General features: G+C 45.1%; 65 non-coding genes across 65 annotated transcripts in view; all 65 read right to left on the reverse strand.

Moving 5' to 3' along the window:
- Positions 1 to 209: 209 nt before the first annotated feature.
- Trnat-agu (transfer RNA threonine (anticodon AGU)) lies at positions 210 to 281 on the reverse strand. Its single transcript has one exon. It is a non-coding gene; the product is annotated as a tRNA-Thr (tRNA).
- A 67-nt stretch (positions 282 to 348) lies between these two features.
- Trnai-uau (transfer RNA isoleucine (anticodon UAU)) lies at positions 349 to 438 on the reverse strand. The gene is given in 2 exon segments: positions 349 to 384; positions 401 to 438. It is a non-coding gene; the product is annotated as a tRNA-Ile (tRNA).
- A 104-nt stretch (positions 439 to 542) lies between these two features.
- Trnat-cgu (transfer RNA threonine (anticodon CGU)) lies at positions 543 to 614 on the reverse strand. The gene has a single exon. It is a non-coding gene; the product is annotated as a tRNA-Thr (tRNA).
- A 127-nt stretch (positions 615 to 741) lies between these two features.
- Positions 742 to 860, reverse strand: Trnal-caa (transfer RNA leucine (anticodon CAA)). The gene is made up of 2 exons: positions 823 to 860; positions 742 to 787 (listed from the first exon to the last, which is right to left on the reverse strand). It is a non-coding gene; the product is annotated as a tRNA-Leu (tRNA).
- A 68-nt stretch (positions 861 to 928) lies between these two features.
- Trnan-guu (transfer RNA asparagine (anticodon GUU)) lies at positions 929 to 1002 on the reverse strand. The gene has a single exon. It is a non-coding gene; the product is annotated as a tRNA-Asn (tRNA).
- A 252-nt stretch (positions 1003 to 1254) lies between these two features.
- On the reverse strand, positions 1255 to 1326 carry Trnat-agu (transfer RNA threonine (anticodon AGU)). Its single transcript has one exon. It is a non-coding gene; the product is annotated as a tRNA-Thr (tRNA).
- A 67-nt stretch (positions 1327 to 1393) lies between these two features.
- Trnai-uau (transfer RNA isoleucine (anticodon UAU)) lies at positions 1394 to 1483 on the reverse strand. The gene is given in 2 exon segments: positions 1394 to 1429; positions 1446 to 1483. It is a non-coding gene; the product is annotated as a tRNA-Ile (tRNA).
- Positions 1484 to 1587: 104 nt separating this feature from the next.
- Trnat-cgu (transfer RNA threonine (anticodon CGU)) lies at positions 1588 to 1659 on the reverse strand. The gene has a single exon. It is a non-coding gene; the product is annotated as a tRNA-Thr (tRNA).
- A 124-nt stretch (positions 1660 to 1783) lies between these two features.
- Positions 1784 to 1902, reverse strand: Trnal-caa (transfer RNA leucine (anticodon CAA)). The gene is made up of 2 exons: positions 1865 to 1902; positions 1784 to 1829 (listed from the first exon to the last, which is right to left on the reverse strand). It is a non-coding gene; the product is annotated as a tRNA-Leu (tRNA).
- A 68-nt stretch (positions 1903 to 1970) lies between these two features.
- Trnan-guu (transfer RNA asparagine (anticodon GUU)) lies at positions 1971 to 2044 on the reverse strand. Its single transcript has one exon. It is a non-coding gene; the product is annotated as a tRNA-Asn (tRNA).
- A 253-nt stretch (positions 2045 to 2297) lies between these two features.
- Trnat-agu (transfer RNA threonine (anticodon AGU)) lies at positions 2298 to 2369 on the reverse strand. Its single transcript has one exon. It is a non-coding gene; the product is annotated as a tRNA-Thr (tRNA).
- A 67-nt stretch (positions 2370 to 2436) lies between these two features.
- Trnai-uau (transfer RNA isoleucine (anticodon UAU)) lies at positions 2437 to 2526 on the reverse strand. Its single transcript is given in 2 exon segments — positions 2437 to 2472; positions 2489 to 2526. It is a non-coding gene; the product is annotated as a tRNA-Ile (tRNA).
- A 104-nt stretch (positions 2527 to 2630) lies between these two features.
- Positions 2631 to 2702, reverse strand: Trnat-cgu (transfer RNA threonine (anticodon CGU)). The gene has a single exon. It is a non-coding gene; the product is annotated as a tRNA-Thr (tRNA).
- Positions 2703 to 2826: 124 nt separating this feature from the next.
- On the reverse strand, positions 2827 to 2945 carry Trnal-caa (transfer RNA leucine (anticodon CAA)). The gene is made up of 2 exons: positions 2908 to 2945; positions 2827 to 2872 (listed from the first exon to the last, which is right to left on the reverse strand). It is a non-coding gene; the product is annotated as a tRNA-Leu (tRNA).
- A 68-nt stretch (positions 2946 to 3013) lies between these two features.
- Trnan-guu (transfer RNA asparagine (anticodon GUU)) lies at positions 3014 to 3087 on the reverse strand. Its single transcript has one exon. It is a non-coding gene; the product is annotated as a tRNA-Asn (tRNA).
- Positions 3088 to 3339: 252 nt separating this feature from the next.
- Trnat-agu (transfer RNA threonine (anticodon AGU)) lies at positions 3340 to 3411 on the reverse strand. The gene has a single exon. It is a non-coding gene; the product is annotated as a tRNA-Thr (tRNA).
- A 67-nt stretch (positions 3412 to 3478) lies between these two features.
- Trnai-uau (transfer RNA isoleucine (anticodon UAU)) lies at positions 3479 to 3568 on the reverse strand. The gene is given in 2 exon segments: positions 3479 to 3514; positions 3531 to 3568. It is a non-coding gene; the product is annotated as a tRNA-Ile (tRNA).
- Positions 3569 to 3672: 104 nt separating this feature from the next.
- On the reverse strand, positions 3673 to 3744 carry Trnat-cgu (transfer RNA threonine (anticodon CGU)). Its single transcript has one exon. It is a non-coding gene; the product is annotated as a tRNA-Thr (tRNA).
- Positions 3745 to 3868: 124 nt separating this feature from the next.
- On the reverse strand, positions 3869 to 3987 carry Trnal-caa (transfer RNA leucine (anticodon CAA)). Its single transcript has 2 exons — positions 3950 to 3987; positions 3869 to 3914 (listed from the first exon to the last, which is right to left on the reverse strand). It is a non-coding gene; the product is annotated as a tRNA-Leu (tRNA).
- A 68-nt stretch (positions 3988 to 4055) lies between these two features.
- Trnan-guu (transfer RNA asparagine (anticodon GUU)) lies at positions 4056 to 4129 on the reverse strand. The gene has a single exon. It is a non-coding gene; the product is annotated as a tRNA-Asn (tRNA).
- A 252-nt stretch (positions 4130 to 4381) lies between these two features.
- Positions 4382 to 4453, reverse strand: Trnat-agu (transfer RNA threonine (anticodon AGU)). The gene has a single exon. It is a non-coding gene; the product is annotated as a tRNA-Thr (tRNA).
- Positions 4454 to 4520: 67 nt separating this feature from the next.
- Trnai-uau (transfer RNA isoleucine (anticodon UAU)) lies at positions 4521 to 4610 on the reverse strand. The gene is given in 2 exon segments: positions 4521 to 4556; positions 4573 to 4610. It is a non-coding gene; the product is annotated as a tRNA-Ile (tRNA).
- Positions 4611 to 4714: 104 nt separating this feature from the next.
- Trnat-cgu (transfer RNA threonine (anticodon CGU)) lies at positions 4715 to 4786 on the reverse strand. Its single transcript has one exon. It is a non-coding gene; the product is annotated as a tRNA-Thr (tRNA).
- Positions 4787 to 4910: 124 nt separating this feature from the next.
- Trnal-caa (transfer RNA leucine (anticodon CAA)) lies at positions 4911 to 5029 on the reverse strand. The gene is made up of 2 exons: positions 4992 to 5029; positions 4911 to 4956 (listed from the first exon to the last, which is right to left on the reverse strand). It is a non-coding gene; the product is annotated as a tRNA-Leu (tRNA).
- A 68-nt stretch (positions 5030 to 5097) lies between these two features.
- Trnan-guu (transfer RNA asparagine (anticodon GUU)) lies at positions 5098 to 5171 on the reverse strand. Its single transcript has one exon. It is a non-coding gene; the product is annotated as a tRNA-Asn (tRNA).
- Positions 5172 to 5423: 252 nt separating this feature from the next.
- Trnat-agu (transfer RNA threonine (anticodon AGU)) lies at positions 5424 to 5495 on the reverse strand. The gene has a single exon. It is a non-coding gene; the product is annotated as a tRNA-Thr (tRNA).
- Positions 5496 to 5562: 67 nt separating this feature from the next.
- On the reverse strand, positions 5563 to 5652 carry Trnai-uau (transfer RNA isoleucine (anticodon UAU)). Its single transcript is given in 2 exon segments — positions 5563 to 5598; positions 5615 to 5652. It is a non-coding gene; the product is annotated as a tRNA-Ile (tRNA).
- A 104-nt stretch (positions 5653 to 5756) lies between these two features.
- Trnat-cgu (transfer RNA threonine (anticodon CGU)) lies at positions 5757 to 5828 on the reverse strand. The gene has a single exon. It is a non-coding gene; the product is annotated as a tRNA-Thr (tRNA).
- Positions 5829 to 5952: 124 nt separating this feature from the next.
- Positions 5953 to 6071, reverse strand: Trnal-caa (transfer RNA leucine (anticodon CAA)). The gene is made up of 2 exons: positions 6034 to 6071; positions 5953 to 5998 (listed from the first exon to the last, which is right to left on the reverse strand). It is a non-coding gene; the product is annotated as a tRNA-Leu (tRNA).
- A 68-nt stretch (positions 6072 to 6139) lies between these two features.
- Trnan-guu (transfer RNA asparagine (anticodon GUU)) lies at positions 6140 to 6213 on the reverse strand. Its single transcript has one exon. It is a non-coding gene; the product is annotated as a tRNA-Asn (tRNA).
- Positions 6214 to 6465: 252 nt separating this feature from the next.
- Trnat-agu (transfer RNA threonine (anticodon AGU)) lies at positions 6466 to 6537 on the reverse strand. Its single transcript has one exon. It is a non-coding gene; the product is annotated as a tRNA-Thr (tRNA).
- Positions 6538 to 6604: 67 nt separating this feature from the next.
- On the reverse strand, positions 6605 to 6694 carry Trnai-uau (transfer RNA isoleucine (anticodon UAU)). Its single transcript is given in 2 exon segments — positions 6605 to 6640; positions 6657 to 6694. It is a non-coding gene; the product is annotated as a tRNA-Ile (tRNA).
- Positions 6695 to 6798: 104 nt separating this feature from the next.
- On the reverse strand, positions 6799 to 6870 carry Trnat-cgu (transfer RNA threonine (anticodon CGU)). The gene has a single exon. It is a non-coding gene; the product is annotated as a tRNA-Thr (tRNA).
- Positions 6871 to 6994: 124 nt separating this feature from the next.
- Positions 6995 to 7113, reverse strand: Trnal-caa (transfer RNA leucine (anticodon CAA)). Its single transcript has 2 exons — positions 7076 to 7113; positions 6995 to 7040 (listed from the first exon to the last, which is right to left on the reverse strand). It is a non-coding gene; the product is annotated as a tRNA-Leu (tRNA).
- A 68-nt stretch (positions 7114 to 7181) lies between these two features.
- Positions 7182 to 7255, reverse strand: Trnan-guu (transfer RNA asparagine (anticodon GUU)). The gene has a single exon. It is a non-coding gene; the product is annotated as a tRNA-Asn (tRNA).
- Positions 7256 to 7507: 252 nt separating this feature from the next.
- Positions 7508 to 7579, reverse strand: Trnat-agu (transfer RNA threonine (anticodon AGU)). The gene has a single exon. It is a non-coding gene; the product is annotated as a tRNA-Thr (tRNA).
- Positions 7580 to 7646: 67 nt separating this feature from the next.
- Trnai-uau (transfer RNA isoleucine (anticodon UAU)) lies at positions 7647 to 7736 on the reverse strand. The gene is given in 2 exon segments: positions 7647 to 7682; positions 7699 to 7736. It is a non-coding gene; the product is annotated as a tRNA-Ile (tRNA).
- A 104-nt stretch (positions 7737 to 7840) lies between these two features.
- On the reverse strand, positions 7841 to 7912 carry Trnat-cgu (transfer RNA threonine (anticodon CGU)). Its single transcript has one exon. It is a non-coding gene; the product is annotated as a tRNA-Thr (tRNA).
- A 124-nt stretch (positions 7913 to 8036) lies between these two features.
- On the reverse strand, positions 8037 to 8155 carry Trnal-caa (transfer RNA leucine (anticodon CAA)). The gene is made up of 2 exons: positions 8118 to 8155; positions 8037 to 8082 (listed from the first exon to the last, which is right to left on the reverse strand). It is a non-coding gene; the product is annotated as a tRNA-Leu (tRNA).
- A 68-nt stretch (positions 8156 to 8223) lies between these two features.
- Trnan-guu (transfer RNA asparagine (anticodon GUU)) lies at positions 8224 to 8297 on the reverse strand. Its single transcript has one exon. It is a non-coding gene; the product is annotated as a tRNA-Asn (tRNA).
- Positions 8298 to 8550: 253 nt separating this feature from the next.
- On the reverse strand, positions 8551 to 8622 carry Trnat-agu (transfer RNA threonine (anticodon AGU)). Its single transcript has one exon. It is a non-coding gene; the product is annotated as a tRNA-Thr (tRNA).
- A 67-nt stretch (positions 8623 to 8689) lies between these two features.
- On the reverse strand, positions 8690 to 8779 carry Trnai-uau (transfer RNA isoleucine (anticodon UAU)). The gene is given in 2 exon segments: positions 8690 to 8725; positions 8742 to 8779. It is a non-coding gene; the product is annotated as a tRNA-Ile (tRNA).
- Positions 8780 to 8883: 104 nt separating this feature from the next.
- Positions 8884 to 8955, reverse strand: Trnat-cgu (transfer RNA threonine (anticodon CGU)). Its single transcript has one exon. It is a non-coding gene; the product is annotated as a tRNA-Thr (tRNA).
- A 124-nt stretch (positions 8956 to 9079) lies between these two features.
- Trnal-caa (transfer RNA leucine (anticodon CAA)) lies at positions 9080 to 9198 on the reverse strand. Its single transcript has 2 exons — positions 9161 to 9198; positions 9080 to 9125 (listed from the first exon to the last, which is right to left on the reverse strand). It is a non-coding gene; the product is annotated as a tRNA-Leu (tRNA).
- A 68-nt stretch (positions 9199 to 9266) lies between these two features.
- Positions 9267 to 9340, reverse strand: Trnan-guu (transfer RNA asparagine (anticodon GUU)). Its single transcript has one exon. It is a non-coding gene; the product is annotated as a tRNA-Asn (tRNA).
- Positions 9341 to 9592: 252 nt separating this feature from the next.
- On the reverse strand, positions 9593 to 9664 carry Trnat-agu (transfer RNA threonine (anticodon AGU)). Its single transcript has one exon. It is a non-coding gene; the product is annotated as a tRNA-Thr (tRNA).
- A 67-nt stretch (positions 9665 to 9731) lies between these two features.
- On the reverse strand, positions 9732 to 9821 carry Trnai-uau (transfer RNA isoleucine (anticodon UAU)). The gene is given in 2 exon segments: positions 9732 to 9767; positions 9784 to 9821. It is a non-coding gene; the product is annotated as a tRNA-Ile (tRNA).
- A 104-nt stretch (positions 9822 to 9925) lies between these two features.
- On the reverse strand, positions 9926 to 9997 carry Trnat-cgu (transfer RNA threonine (anticodon CGU)). Its single transcript has one exon. It is a non-coding gene; the product is annotated as a tRNA-Thr (tRNA).
- Positions 9998 to 10121: 124 nt separating this feature from the next.
- Positions 10122 to 10240, reverse strand: Trnal-caa (transfer RNA leucine (anticodon CAA)). The gene is made up of 2 exons: positions 10203 to 10240; positions 10122 to 10167 (listed from the first exon to the last, which is right to left on the reverse strand). It is a non-coding gene; the product is annotated as a tRNA-Leu (tRNA).
- A 68-nt stretch (positions 10241 to 10308) lies between these two features.
- Positions 10309 to 10382, reverse strand: Trnan-guu (transfer RNA asparagine (anticodon GUU)). The gene has a single exon. It is a non-coding gene; the product is annotated as a tRNA-Asn (tRNA).
- A 253-nt stretch (positions 10383 to 10635) lies between these two features.
- On the reverse strand, positions 10636 to 10707 carry Trnat-agu (transfer RNA threonine (anticodon AGU)). Its single transcript has one exon. It is a non-coding gene; the product is annotated as a tRNA-Thr (tRNA).
- Positions 10708 to 10774: 67 nt separating this feature from the next.
- Trnai-uau (transfer RNA isoleucine (anticodon UAU)) lies at positions 10775 to 10864 on the reverse strand. The gene is given in 2 exon segments: positions 10775 to 10810; positions 10827 to 10864. It is a non-coding gene; the product is annotated as a tRNA-Ile (tRNA).
- Positions 10865 to 10968: 104 nt separating this feature from the next.
- Positions 10969 to 11040, reverse strand: Trnat-cgu (transfer RNA threonine (anticodon CGU)). Its single transcript has one exon. It is a non-coding gene; the product is annotated as a tRNA-Thr (tRNA).
- A 124-nt stretch (positions 11041 to 11164) lies between these two features.
- On the reverse strand, positions 11165 to 11283 carry Trnal-caa (transfer RNA leucine (anticodon CAA)). The gene is made up of 2 exons: positions 11246 to 11283; positions 11165 to 11210 (listed from the first exon to the last, which is right to left on the reverse strand). It is a non-coding gene; the product is annotated as a tRNA-Leu (tRNA).
- A 68-nt stretch (positions 11284 to 11351) lies between these two features.
- Trnan-guu (transfer RNA asparagine (anticodon GUU)) lies at positions 11352 to 11425 on the reverse strand. The gene has a single exon. It is a non-coding gene; the product is annotated as a tRNA-Asn (tRNA).
- Positions 11426 to 11678: 253 nt separating this feature from the next.
- On the reverse strand, positions 11679 to 11750 carry Trnat-agu (transfer RNA threonine (anticodon AGU)). The gene has a single exon. It is a non-coding gene; the product is annotated as a tRNA-Thr (tRNA).
- A 67-nt stretch (positions 11751 to 11817) lies between these two features.
- On the reverse strand, positions 11818 to 11907 carry Trnai-uau (transfer RNA isoleucine (anticodon UAU)). The gene is given in 2 exon segments: positions 11818 to 11853; positions 11870 to 11907. It is a non-coding gene; the product is annotated as a tRNA-Ile (tRNA).
- Positions 11908 to 12011: 104 nt separating this feature from the next.
- Positions 12012 to 12083, reverse strand: Trnat-cgu (transfer RNA threonine (anticodon CGU)). The gene has a single exon. It is a non-coding gene; the product is annotated as a tRNA-Thr (tRNA).
- A 124-nt stretch (positions 12084 to 12207) lies between these two features.
- Positions 12208 to 12326, reverse strand: Trnal-caa (transfer RNA leucine (anticodon CAA)). Its single transcript has 2 exons — positions 12289 to 12326; positions 12208 to 12253 (listed from the first exon to the last, which is right to left on the reverse strand). It is a non-coding gene; the product is annotated as a tRNA-Leu (tRNA).
- Positions 12327 to 12394: 68 nt separating this feature from the next.
- Positions 12395 to 12468, reverse strand: Trnan-guu (transfer RNA asparagine (anticodon GUU)). The gene has a single exon. It is a non-coding gene; the product is annotated as a tRNA-Asn (tRNA).
- A 252-nt stretch (positions 12469 to 12720) lies between these two features.
- Positions 12721 to 12792, reverse strand: Trnat-agu (transfer RNA threonine (anticodon AGU)). The gene has a single exon. It is a non-coding gene; the product is annotated as a tRNA-Thr (tRNA).
- A 67-nt stretch (positions 12793 to 12859) lies between these two features.
- On the reverse strand, positions 12860 to 12949 carry Trnai-uau (transfer RNA isoleucine (anticodon UAU)). The gene is given in 2 exon segments: positions 12860 to 12895; positions 12912 to 12949. It is a non-coding gene; the product is annotated as a tRNA-Ile (tRNA).
- A 104-nt stretch (positions 12950 to 13053) lies between these two features.
- Trnat-cgu (transfer RNA threonine (anticodon CGU)) lies at positions 13054 to 13125 on the reverse strand. The gene has a single exon. It is a non-coding gene; the product is annotated as a tRNA-Thr (tRNA).
- Positions 13126 to 13249: 124 nt separating this feature from the next.
- Trnal-caa (transfer RNA leucine (anticodon CAA)) lies at positions 13250 to 13368 on the reverse strand. Its single transcript has 2 exons — positions 13331 to 13368; positions 13250 to 13295 (listed from the first exon to the last, which is right to left on the reverse strand). It is a non-coding gene; the product is annotated as a tRNA-Leu (tRNA).
- Positions 13369 to 13436: 68 nt separating this feature from the next.
- The window catches only part of Trnan-guu (transfer RNA asparagine (anticodon GUU)), a 74-nt gene continuing 6 nt past the window's right edge, over positions 13437 to 13504 (reverse strand). Inside the window, exon 1 of the tRNA in view lies at positions 13437 to 13504. This exon is cut by the window's right edge and continues 6 nt beyond it. This is a non-coding gene — a tRNA (tRNA-Asn).

A 13504-nucleotide genomic window follows, 5' to 3' on the forward strand; every position in this document is an offset into this window, starting at 1 on the left:
TACATGTTCCAATTTTCTTTGTTGCCCATCTTCCACAAACCAGCTAGTTGTCAGCATTGTGCACAACTTAGTACCACATTGTGTCGGTTGATCTGTTAAAACCAGTTATCTTTTGAGACTTGCGCTTCAGAGTTTGTAAGGCTATTCCGGTTCAAAATCAGACATGCACGAAATTTAGGTCACTGTAATACTTACAAATAGATTAAAATAGGCACCGCCGGGGATCGAACCCGGGATCTCCTGTTTACTAGACAGGCGCTTTACCACTAAGCCACGGCGCCACATGCAATACAGTATGCTTCAGTCTTTGTTCTTACAACTTGATATTGAAACAGTATTAAAACTTGCTGCTCCAGGTGAGGCTCGAACTCACAACCTCCGCATGTCTCCGTAACTGTCATATAAGTACGGCGCGCTAACCGATTGCGCCACTGGAGCTGGTTTGCTCTTATTTTCAGTGCATGTTGTACAGCACGGCGACAACAACACCGACAGATAATATATTTCCTGCAGATAAATTCGAAAAAACATTTCTAGCCACTTGCCTCCAGCGAGGTTTGAACTCGCGACCCCTGGTTTACGAGACCAGTGCTCTATCACTGAGCTATAGAGACCAACTAGCACACTGGAACAATCACATTATACTTGTAGTAATGTGGAATCAAATATTAGCTTTGAGGAATGCTATTGGCAGGGGAGCCGAAGAGAAAGATTAGAAGATATCCTCAGATAAAAAAAGATTGTCAGAAGTGGGATTCGAACCCACGCCTCCATTCGGAGACCAGAACACCCATACCACCGTAATTCAGTGCAGCATAGAAGCTTGAGTCTGGCGCCTTAGACCACTCGGCCATCCTGACATGCGAATGAACCTTCCATGCAAATAGTTAACTACCATTTTCGTAGGAGATGAATATAAAAATTATTACGTTCCTGGGTGGGCTCGAACCACCAACCTTTCGGTTAACAGCCGAACGCGCTAACCGATTGCGCCACAGAGACGCACGACCTTCAGCCGCTCAACGCACTGATGAAAACTTTTCTCTACATTTTCCAATTTACTTTGTTGCCCATCTTCCACAAACCAGCTAGTTGCCAGCATTGTGCACAACTCAGTACCACATTGTGTCGGTTGATCTGTTAAAACCAGTTATCTTTTGAGACTTGCGCTTCAGAGTTTGTAAGGCTATTCCGGTTCAAAATCAGACATGCACGAAATTTAGGTCACTGTAATACTTACAAATACATTAAAATAGGCACCGCCGGGGATCGAACCCGGGATCTCCTGTTTACTAGACAGGCGCTTTACCACTAAGCCACGGCGCCACATGCAATACAGTATGCTTCAGTCTTTGTTCTTACAACTTGATATTGAAACTGTATTAAAACTTGCTGCTCCAGGTGAGGCTCGAACTCACAACCTCCGCATGTCTCCGTAACTGTCATATAAGTACGGCGCGCTAACCGATTGCGCCACTGGAGCTGGTTTGCTCTTATTTTCAGTGCATGTTGTACAGCACGGCGACAACAACACCGGCAGATAATATATTTCCTGCAGATAAATTCGAAAAAACATTTCTAGCCACTTGCCTCCAGCGAGGTTTGAACTCGCGACCCCTGGTTTACGAGACCAGTGCTCTACCACTGAGCTATAGACACCAACTAGCACACTGAAACAATCACATTATACTTGTAGTAATGTGGAATCAAATATTAGCTTTGAGGAATGCTATTGGCAGGGGAGCAGAAGAGAAAGATTAGATATCCTCAAATAAAAAAAGATTGTCAGAAGTGGGATTCGAACCCACGCCTCCATTCGGAGACCAGAACACCCATACCACCGTAATTCAGTGCAGCATAGAAGCTTGAGTCTGGCGCCTTAGACCACTCGGCCATCCTGACATGCGAATGAAACTTCCATGCAAATAGTTAACTACCATTTTCGGAGGAGATGAATATAAAAATTATTACGTCCCTGGGTGGGCTCGAACCACCAACCTTTCGGTTAACAGCCGAACGCGCTAACCGATTGCGCCACAGAGACGCACGACCTTCAGCCGCTCAACGCACTGATGAAAACTTTTCTCTACATGTTCCAATTTTCTTTGTTGCCCATCTTCCACAAACCAGCTAGTTGCCAGCATAGTGCACAACTTAGTACCACAATGTGTCGGTTGATCTGTTAAAACCAGTTATCTTTTGAGACTTGCGCTTCAGAGTTTGTAAGGCTATTCCGGTTCAAAATCAGACATGCACGAAATTTAGGTCACTGGTAATACTTACAAATACATTAAAATAGGCACCGCCGGGGATCGAACCCGGGATCTCCTGTTTACTAGACAGGCGCTTTACCACTAAGCCACGGCGCCACATGCAATACAGTATGCTTCAGTCTTTGTTCTTACAACTTGATATTGAAACAGTATTAAAACTTGCTGCTCCAGGTGAGGCTCGAACTCACAACCTCCGCATGTCTCCGTAACTGTCATATAAGTACGGCGCGCTAACCGATTGCGCCACTGCAGCTGGTTTGCTCTTATTTTCAGTGCATGTTGTACAGCACGGCGACAACAACACCGACAGATAATATATTTCCTGCAGATAAATTCGAAAAAACATTTCTAGCCACTTGCCTCCAGCGAGGTTTGAACTCGCGACCCCTGGTTTACGAGACCAGTGCTCTACCACTGAGCTATAGAGACCAACTAGCACACTGAGATAATCACATTATACTTGTAGTAATGTGGAATCAAATACTAGCTTTGAGGAATGCTATTGGCAGTGGAGCCGAAGAGAAAGATTAGATATCCTGAAATAAAAAAAGATTGTCAGAAGTGGGATTCGAACCCACGCCTCCATTCGGAGACCAGAACACCCATACCACCGTAATTCAGTGCAGCATAGAAGCTTGAGTCTGGCGCCTTAGACCACTCGGCCATCCTGACATGCGAATGAAACTCCCATGCAAATAGTTAACTACCATTTTCGGAGGAGATGAATATAAAAATTATTACGTCCCTGGGTGGGCTCGAACCACCAACCTTTCGGTTAACAGCCGAACGCGCTAACCGATTGCGCCACAGAGACGCACGACCTTCAGCCGCTCAACGCACTGATGAAAACTTTTCTCTACATGTTCCAATTTTCTTTGTTGCCCATCTTCCACAAACCAGCTAGTTGCCAGCATAGTGCACAACTTAGTACCACATTGTGTCGGTTGATCTGTTAAAACCAGTTATCTTTTGAGACTTGCGCTTCAGAGTTTGTAAGGCTATTCCGGTTCAAAATCAGACATGCACGAAATTTAGGTCACTGTAATACTTACAAATACATTAATATAGGCACCGCCGGGGATCGAACCCGGGATCTCCTGTTTACTAGACAGGCGCTTTACCACTAAGCCACGGCGCCACATGCAATACAGTATGCTTCAGTCTTTGTTCTTACAACTTGATATTGAAACAGTATTAAAACTTGCTGCTCCAGGTGAGGCTCGAACTCACAACCTCCGCATGTCTCCGTAACTGTCATATAAGTACGGCGCGCTAACCGATTGCGCCACTGGAGCTGGTTTGCTCTTATTTTCAGTGCATGTTGTACAGCACGGCGACAACAACACCGGCAGATAATATATTCCCTGCAGATAAATTCGAAAAAACATTTCTAGCCACTTGCCTCCAGCGAGGTTTGAACTCGCGACCCCTGGTTTACGAGACCAGTGCTCTACCACTGAGCTATAGAGACCAACTAGCACACTGAAACAATCACATTATACTTGTAGTAATGTGAAATCAAATATTAGCTTTGAGGAATGCTATTGGCAGTGGAGCCGAAGAGAAAGATTAAATATCCTCAAATAAAAAACGATTGTCAGAAGTGGGATTCGAACCCACGCCTCCATTCGGAGACCAGAACACCCATACCACCGTAATTCAGTGCAGCATAGAAGCTTGAGTCTGGCGCCTTAGACCACTCGGCCATCCTGACATGCGAATGAAACTTCCATGCAAATAGTTAACTACCATTTTCGGAGGAGATGAATATAAAAATTATTACGTCCCTGGGTGGGCTCGAACCACCAACCTTTCGGTTAACAGCCGAACGCGCTAACCGATTGCGCCACAGAGACGCACGACCTTCAGCCGCTCAACGCACTGATGAAAACTTTTCTCTACATGTTCCAATTTTCTTTGTTGCCCATCTTCCACAAACCAGCTAGTTGCCAGCATAGTGCACAACTTAGTACCACAATGTGTCGGTTGATCTGTTAAAACCAGTTATCTTTTGAGACTTGCGCTTCAGAGTTTGTAAGGCTATTCCGGTTCAAAATCAGACATGCACGAAATTTAGGTCACTGTAATACTTACAAATACATTAAAATAGGCACCGCCGGGGATCGAACCCGGGATCTCCTGTTTACTAAACAGGCGCTTTACCACTAAGCCACGGCGCCACATGCAATACAGTATGCTTCAGTCTTTGTACTTACAACTTGATATTGAAACAGTATTAAAACTTGCTGCTCCAGGTGAGGCTCGAACTCACAACTTCCGCATGTCTCCGTAACTGTCATATAAGTACGGCGCGCTAACCGATTGCGCCACTGGAGCTGGTTTGCTCTTATTTTCAGTGCATGTTGTACAGCACGGCGACAACAACACCGACAGATAATATATTTCCTGCAGATAAATTCGAAAAAACATTTCTAGCCACTTGCCTCCAGCGAGGTTTGAACTCGCGACCCCTGGTTTACGAGACCAGTGCTCTACCACTGAGCTATAGACACCAACTAGCACACTGAAACAATCACATTATACTTGTAGTAATGTGGAATCAAATATTAGCTTTGAGGAATGCTATTGGCAGGGGAGCCGAAGAGAAAGATTAGATATCCTCAAATAAAAAAAGATTGTCAGAAGTGGGATTCGAACCCACGCCTCCATTCGGAGACCAGAACACCCATACCACCGTAATTCAGTGCAGCATAGAAGCTTGAGTCTGGCGCCTTAGACCACTCGGCCATCCTGACATGCGAATGAACCTTCCATGCAAATAGTTAACTACCATTTTCGTAGGAGATGAATATAAAAATTATTACGTCCCTGGGTGGGCTCGAACCACCAACCTTTCGGTTAACAGCCGAACGCGCTAACCGATTGCGCCACAGAGACGCACGACCTTCAGCCGCTCAACGCACTGATGAAAACTTTTCTCTACATTTTCCAATTTACTTTGTTGCCCATCTTCCACAAACCAGCTAGTTGCCAGCATTGTGCACAACTCAGTACCACATTGTGTCGGTTGATCTGTTAAAACCAGTTATCTTTTGAGACTTGCGCTTCAGAGTTTGTAAGGCTATTCCGGTTCAAAATCAGACATGCACGAAATTTAGGTCACTGTAATACTTACAAATACATTAAAATAGGCACCGCCGGGGATCGAACCCGGGATCTCCTGTTTACTAGACAGGCGCTTTACCACTAAGCCACAGCGCCACATGCAATACAGTATGCTTCAGTCTTTGTTCTTACAACTTGATATTGAAACTGTATTAAAACTTGCTGCTCCAGGTGAGGCTCGAACTCACAACCTCCGCATGTCTCCGTAACTGTCATATAAGTACGGCGCGCTAACCGATTGCGCCACTGGAGCTGGTTTGCTCTTATTTTCAGTGCATGTTGTACAGCACGGCGACAACAACACCGACAGATAATATATTTCCTGCAGATGAATTCGAAAAAACATTTCTAGCCACTTGCCTCCAGCGAGGTTTGAACTCGCGACCCCTGGTTTACGAGACCAGTGCTCTACCACTGAGCTATAGACACCAACTAGCACACTGAAACAATCACATTATACTTGTAGTAATGTGGAATCAAATATTAGCTTTGAGGAATGCTATTGGCAGGGGAGCAGAAGAGAAAGATTAGATATCCTCAAATAAAAAAAGATTGTCAGAAGTGGGATTCGAACCCACGCCTCCATTCGGAGACCAGAACACCCATACCACCGTAATTCAGTGCAGCATAGAAGCTTGAGTCTGGCGCCTTAGACCACTCGGCCATCCTGACATGCGAATGAAACTTCCATGCAAATAGTTAACTACCATTTTCGGAGGAGATGAATATAAAAATTATTACGTCCCTGGGTGGGCTCGAACCACCAACCTTTCGGTTAACAGCCGAACGCGCTAACCGATTGCGCCACAGAGACGCACGACCTTCAGCCGCTCAACGCACTGATGAAAACTTTTCTCTACATGTTCCAATTTTCTTTGTTGCCCATCTTCCACAAACCAGCTAGTTGCCAGCATAGTGCACAACTTAGTACCACAATGTGTCGGTTGATCTGTTAAAACCAGTTATCTTTTGAGACTTGCGCTTCAGAGTTTGTAAGGCTATTCCGGTTCAAAATCAGACATGCACGAAATTTAGGTCACTGTAATACTTACAAATACATTAAAATAGGCACCGCCGGGGATCGAACCCGGGATCTCCTGTTTACTAGACAGGCGCTTTACCACTAAGCCACGGCGCCACATGCAATACAGTATGCTTCAGTCTTTGTTCTTACAACTTGATATTGAAACAGTATTAAAACTTGCTGCTCCAGGTGAGGCTCGAACTCACAACCTCCGCATGTCTCCGTAACTGTCATATAAGTACGGCGCGCTAACCGATTGCGCCACTGGAGCTGGTTTGCTCTTATTTTCAGTGCATGTTGTACAGCACGGCGACAACAACACCGACAGATAATATATTTCCTGCAGATAAATTCGAAAAAACATTTCTAGCCACTTGCCTCCAGCGAGGTTTGAACTCGCGACCCCTGGTTTACGAGACCAGTGCTCCACCACTGAGCTATAGAGACCAACTAGCACACTGAGATAATCACATTATACTTGTAGTAATGTGGAATCAAATACTAGCTTTGAGGAATGCTATTGGCAGTGGAGCCGAAGAGAAAGATTAGATATCCTGAAATAAAAAAAGATTGTCAGAAGTGGGATTCGAACCCACGCCTCCATTCGGAGACCAGAACACCCATACCACCGTAATTCAGTGCAGCATAGAAGCTTGAGTCTGGCGCCTTAGACCACTCGGCCATCCTGACATGCGAATGAAACTTCCATGCAAATAGTTAACTACCATTTTCGGAGGAGATGAATATAAAAATTATTACGTCCCTGGGTGGGCTCGAACCACCAACCTTTCGGTTAACAGCCGAACGCGCTAACCGATTGCGCCACAGAGACGCACGACCTTCAGCCGCTCAACGCACTGATGAAAACTTTTCTCTACATGTTCCAATTTTCTTTGTTGCCCATCTTCCACAAACCAGCTAGTTGTCAGCATTGTGCACAACTTAGTACCACATTGTGTCGGTTGATCTGTTAAAACCAGTTATCTTTTGAGACTTGCGCTTCAGAGTTTGTAAGGCTATTCCGGTTCAAAATCAGACATGCACGAAATTTAGGTCACTGTAATACTTACAAATACATTAATATAGGCACCGCCGGGGATCGAACCCGGGATCTCCTGTTTACTAGACAGGCGCTTTACCACTAAGCCACGGCGCCACATGCAATACAGTATGCTTCAGTCTTTGTTCTTACAACTTGATATTGAAACAGTATTAAAACTTGCTGCTCCAGGTGAGGCTCGAACTCACAACCTCCGCATGTCTCCGTAACTGTCATATAAGTACGGCGCGCTAACCGATTGCGCCACTGGAGCTGGTTTGCTCTTATTTTCAGTGCATGTTGTACAGCACGGCGACAACAACACCGGCAGATAATATATTCCCTGCAGATAAATTCGAAAAAACATTTCTAGCCACTTGCCTCCAGCGAGGTTTGAACTCGCGACCCCTGGTTTACGAGACCAGTGCTCTACCACTGAGCTATAGAGACCAACTAGCACACTGAAACAATCACATTATACTTGTAGTAATGTGAAATCAAATATTAGCTTTGAGGAATGCTATTGGCAGTGGAGCCGAAGAGAAAGATTAGATATCCTCAAATAAAAAAAGATTGTCAGAAGTGGGATTCGAACCCACGCCTCCATTCGGAGACCAGAACACCCATACCACCGTAATTCAGTGCAGCATAGAAGCTTGAGTCTGGCGCCTTAGACCACTCGGCCATCCTGACATGCGAATGAAACTTCCATGCAAATAGTTAACTACCATTTTCGGAGGAGATGAATATAAAAATTATTACGTCCCTGGGTGGGCTCGAACCACCAACCTTTCGGTTAACAGCCGAACGCGCTAACCGATTGCGCCACAGAGACGCACGACCTTCAGCCGCTCAACGCACTGATGAAAACTTTTCTCTACATGTTCCAATTTTCTTTGTTGCCCATCTTTCACAAACCAGCTAGTTGCCAGCATAGTGCACAACTTAGTACCACAATGTGTCGGTTGATCTGTTAAAACCAGTTATCTTTTGAGACTTGCGCTTCAGAGTTTGTAAGGCTATTCCGGTTCAAAATCAGACATGCACGAAATTTAGGTCACTGGTAATACTTACAAATACATTAAAATAGGCACCGCCGGGGATCGAACCCGGGATCTCCTGTTTACTAGACAGGCGCTTTACCACTAAGCCACGGCGCCACATGCAATACAGTATGCTTCAGTCTTTGTTCTTACAACTTGATATTGAAACAGTATTAAAACTTGCTGCTCCAGGTGAGGCTCGAACTCACAACCTCCGCATGTCTCCGTAACTGTCATATAAGTACGGCGCGCTAACCGATTGCGCCACTGGAGCTGGTTTGCTCTTATTTTCAGTGCATGTTGTACAGCACGGCGACAACAACACCGACAGATAATATATTTCCTGCAGATAAATTCGAAAAAACATTTCTAGCCACTTGCCTCCAGCGAGGTTTGAACTCGCGACCCCTGGTTTACGAGACCAGTGCTCTACCACTGAGCTATAGAGACCAACTAGCACACTGAGATAATCACATTATACTTGTAGTAATGTGGAATCAAATATTAGCTTTGAGGAATGCTATTGGCAGGGGAGCCGAAGAGAAAGATTAGATATCCTCAAATAAAAAAAGATTGTCAGAAGTGGGATTCGAACCCACGCCTCCATTCGGAGACCAGAACACCCATACCACCGTAATTCAGTGCAGCATAGAAGCTTGAGTCTGGCGCCTTAGACCACTCGGCCATCCTGACATGCGAATGAACCTTCCATGCAAATAGTTAACTACCATTTTCGTAGGAGATGAATATAAAAATTATTACGTCCCTGGGTGGGCTCGAACCACCAACCTTTCGGTTAACAGCCTTACGCGCTAACCGATTGCGCCACAGAGACGCACGACCTTCAGCCGCTCAACGCACTGATGAAAACTTTTCTCTACATTTTCCAATTTACTTTGTTGCCCATCTTCCACAAACCAGCTAGTTGCCAGCATTGTGCACAACTCAGTACCACATTGTGTCGGTTGATCTGTTAAAACCAGTTATCTTTTGAGACTTGCGCTTCAGAGTTTGTAAGGCTATTCCGGTTCAAAATCAGACATGCACGAAATTTAGGTCACTGTAATACTTACAAATACATTAAAATAGGCACCGCCGGGGATCGAACCCGGGATCTCCTGTTTACTAGACAGGCGCTTTACCACTAAGCCACGGCGCCACATGCAATACAGTATGCTTCAGTCTTTGTTCTTACAACTTGATATTGAAACTGTATTAAAACTTGCTGCTCCAGGTGAGGCTCGAACTCACAACCTCCGCATGTCTCCGTAACTGTCATATAAGTACGGCGCGCTAACCGATTGCGCCACTGGAGCTGGTTTGCTCTTATTTTCAGTGCATGTTGTACAGCACGGCGACAACAACACCGGCAGATAATATATTTCCTGCAGATAAATTCGAAAAAACATTTCTAGCCACTTGCCTCCAGCGAGGTTTGAACTCGCGACCCCTGGTTTACGAGACCAGTGCTCTACCACTGAGCTATAGACACCAACTAGCACACTGAAACAATCACATTATACTTGTAGTAATGTGGAATCAAATATTAGCTTTGAGGAATGCTATTGGCAGGGGAGCAGAAGAGAAAGATTAGATATCCTCAAATAAAAAAAGATTGTCAGAAGTGGGATTCGAACCCACGCCTCCATTCGGAGACCAGAACACCCATACCACCGTAATTCAGTGCAGCATAGAAGCTTGAGTCTGGCGCCTTAGACCACTCGGCCATCCTGACATGCGAATGAAACTTCCATGCAAATAGTTAACTACCATTTTCGGAGGAGATGAATATAAAAATTATTACGTCCCTGGGTGGGCTCGAACCACCAACCTTTCGGTTAACAGCCGAACGCGCTAACCGATTGCGCCACAGAGACGCACGACCTTCAGCCGCTCAACGCACTGATGAAAACTTTTCTCTACATGTTCCAATTTTCTTTGTTGCCCATCTTCCACAAACCAGCTAGTTGCCAGCATAGTGCACAACTTAGTACCACAATGTGTCGGTTGATCTGTTAAAACCAGTTATCTTTTGAGACTTGCGCTTCAGAGTTTGTAAGGCTATTCCGGTTCAAAATCAGACATGCACGAAATTTAGGTCACTGGTAATACTTACAAATACATTAAAATAGGCACCGCCTGGGATCGAACCCGGGATCTCCTGTTTACTAGACAGGCGCTTTACCACTAAGCCACGGCGCCACATGCAATACAGTATGCTTCAGTCTTTGTTCTTACAACTTGATATTGAAACAGTATTAAAACTTGCTGCTCCAGGTGAGGCTCGAACTCACAACCTCCGCATGTCTCCGTAACTGTCATATAAGTACGGCGCGCTAACCGATTGCGCCACTGGAGCTGGTTTGCTCTTATTTTCAGTGCATGTTGTACAGCACGGCGACAACAACACCGACAGATAATATATTTCCTGCAGATAAATTCGAAAAAACATTTCTAGCCACTTGCCTCCAGCGAGGTTTGAACTCGCGACCCCTGGTTTACGAGACCAGTGCTCTACCACTGAGCTATAGAGACCAACTAGCACACTGAGATAATCACATTATACTTGTAGTAATGTGGAATCAAATACTAGCTTTGAGGAATGCTATTGGCAGTGGAGCCGAAGAGAAAGATTAGATATCCTGAAATAAAAAAAGATTGTCAGAAGTGGGATTCGAACCCACGCCTCCATTCGGAGACCAGAACACCCATACCACCGTAATTCAGTGCAGCATAGAAGCTTGAGTCTGGCGCCTTAGACCACTCGGCCATCCTGACATGCGAATGAAACTTCCATGCAAATAGTTAACTACCATTTTCGGAGGAGATGAATATAAAAATTATTACGTCCCTGGGTGGGCTCGAACCACCAACCTTTCGGTTAACAGCCGAACGCGCTAACCGATTGCGCCACAGAGACGCACGACCTTCAGCCGCTCAACGCACTGATGAAAACTTTTCTCTACATGTTCCAATTTTCTTTGTTGCCCATCTTTCACAAACCAGCTAGTTGCCAGCATAGTGCACAACTTAGTACCACAATGTGTCGGTTGATCTGTTAAAACCAGTTATCTTTTGAGACTTGCGCTTCAGAGTTTGTAAGGCTATTCCGGTTCAAAATCAGACATGCACGAAATTTAGGTCACTGGTAATACTTACAAATACATTAAAATAGGCACCGCCGGGGATCGAACCCGGGATCTCCTGTTTACTAGACAGGCGCTTTACCACTAAGCCACGGCGCCACATGCAATACAGTATGCTTCAGTCTTTGTTCTTACAACTTGATATTGAAACAGTATTAAAACTTGCTGCTCCAGATGAGGCTCGAACTCACAACCTCCGCATGTCTCCGTAACTGTCATATAAGTACGGCGCGCTAACCGATTGCGCCACTGGAGCTGGTTTGCTCTTATTTTCAGTGCATGTTGTACAGCACGGCGACAACAACACCGACAGATAATATATTTCCTGCAGATAAATTCGAAAAAACATTTCTAGCCACTTGCCTGCAGCGAGGTTTGAACTCGCGACCCCTGGTTTACGAAACCAGTGCTCTACCACTGAGCTATAGAGACCAACTAGCACACTGAGATAATCACATTATACTTGTAGTAATGTGGAATCAAATACTAGCTTTGAGGAATGCTATTGGCAGTGGAGCCGAAGAGAAAGATTAGATATCCTGAAATAAAAAAAGATTGTCAGAAGTGGGATTCGAACCCACGCCTCCATTCGGAGACCAGAACACCCATACCACCGTAATTCAGTGCAGCATAGAAGCTTGAGTCTGGCGCCTTAGACCACTCGGCCATCCTGACATGCGAATGAAACTTCCATGCAAATAGTTAACTACCATTTTCGGAGGAGATGAATATAAAAATTATTACGTCCCTGGGTGGGCTCGAACCACCAACCTTTCGGTTAACAGCCGAACGCGCTAACCGATTGCGCCACAGAGACGCACGACCTTCAGCCGCTCAACGCACTGATGAAAACTTTTCTCTACATGTTCCAATTTTCTTTGTTGCCCATCTTCCACAAACCAGCTAGTTGTCAGCATTGTGCACAACTTAGTACCACATTGTGTCGGTTGATCTGTTAAAACCAGTTATCTTTTGAGACTTGCGCTTCAGAGTTTGTAAGGCTATTCCGGTTCAAAATCAGACATGCACGAAATTTAGGTCACTGTAATACTTACAAATACATTAAAATAGGCACCGCCGGGGATCGAACCCGGGATCTCCTGTTTACTAGACAGGCGCTTTACCACTAAGCCACGGCGCCACATGCAATACAGTATGCTTCAGTCTTTGTTCTTACAACTTGATATTGAAACAGTATTAAAACTTGCTGCTCCAGGTGAGGCTCGAACTCACAACCTCCGCATGTCTCCGTAACTGTCATATAAGTACGGCGCGCTAACCGATTGCGCCACTGGAGCTGGTTTGCTCTTATTTTCAGTGCATGTTGTACAGCACGGCGACAACAACACCGACAGATAATATATTTCCTGCAGATAAATTCGAAAAAACATTTCTAGCCACTTGCCTCCAGCGAGGTTTGAACTCGCGACCCCTGGTTTACGAGACCAGTGCTCTACCACTGAGCTATAGAGACCAACTAGCACACTGAGATAATCACATTATACTTGTAGTAATGTGGAATCAAATATTAGCTTTGAGGAATGCTATTGGCAGGGGAGCCGAAGAGAAAGATTAGATATCCTGAAATAAAAAAAGATTGTCAGAAGTGGGATTCGAACCCACGCCTCCATTCGGAGACCAGAACACCCATACCACCGTAATTCAGTGCAGCATAGAAGCTTGAGTCTGGCGCCTTAGACCACTCGGCCATCCTGACATGCGAATGAAACTTCCATGCAAATAGTTAACTACCATTTTCGGAGGAGATGAATATAAAAATTATTACGTCCCTGGGTGGGCTCGAACCACCAACCTTTCGGTTAACAGCCGAACGCGCTAACCGATTGCGCCAC

This window comes from Ascidia mentula, chromosome 5 (assembly GCF_947561715.1).
Source record: "Ascidia mentula chromosome 5, kaAscMent1.1, whole genome shotgun sequence".
Taxonomy (NCBI): Eukaryota; Metazoa; Chordata; class Ascidiacea; order Phlebobranchia; family Ascidiidae; genus Ascidia; species Ascidia mentula.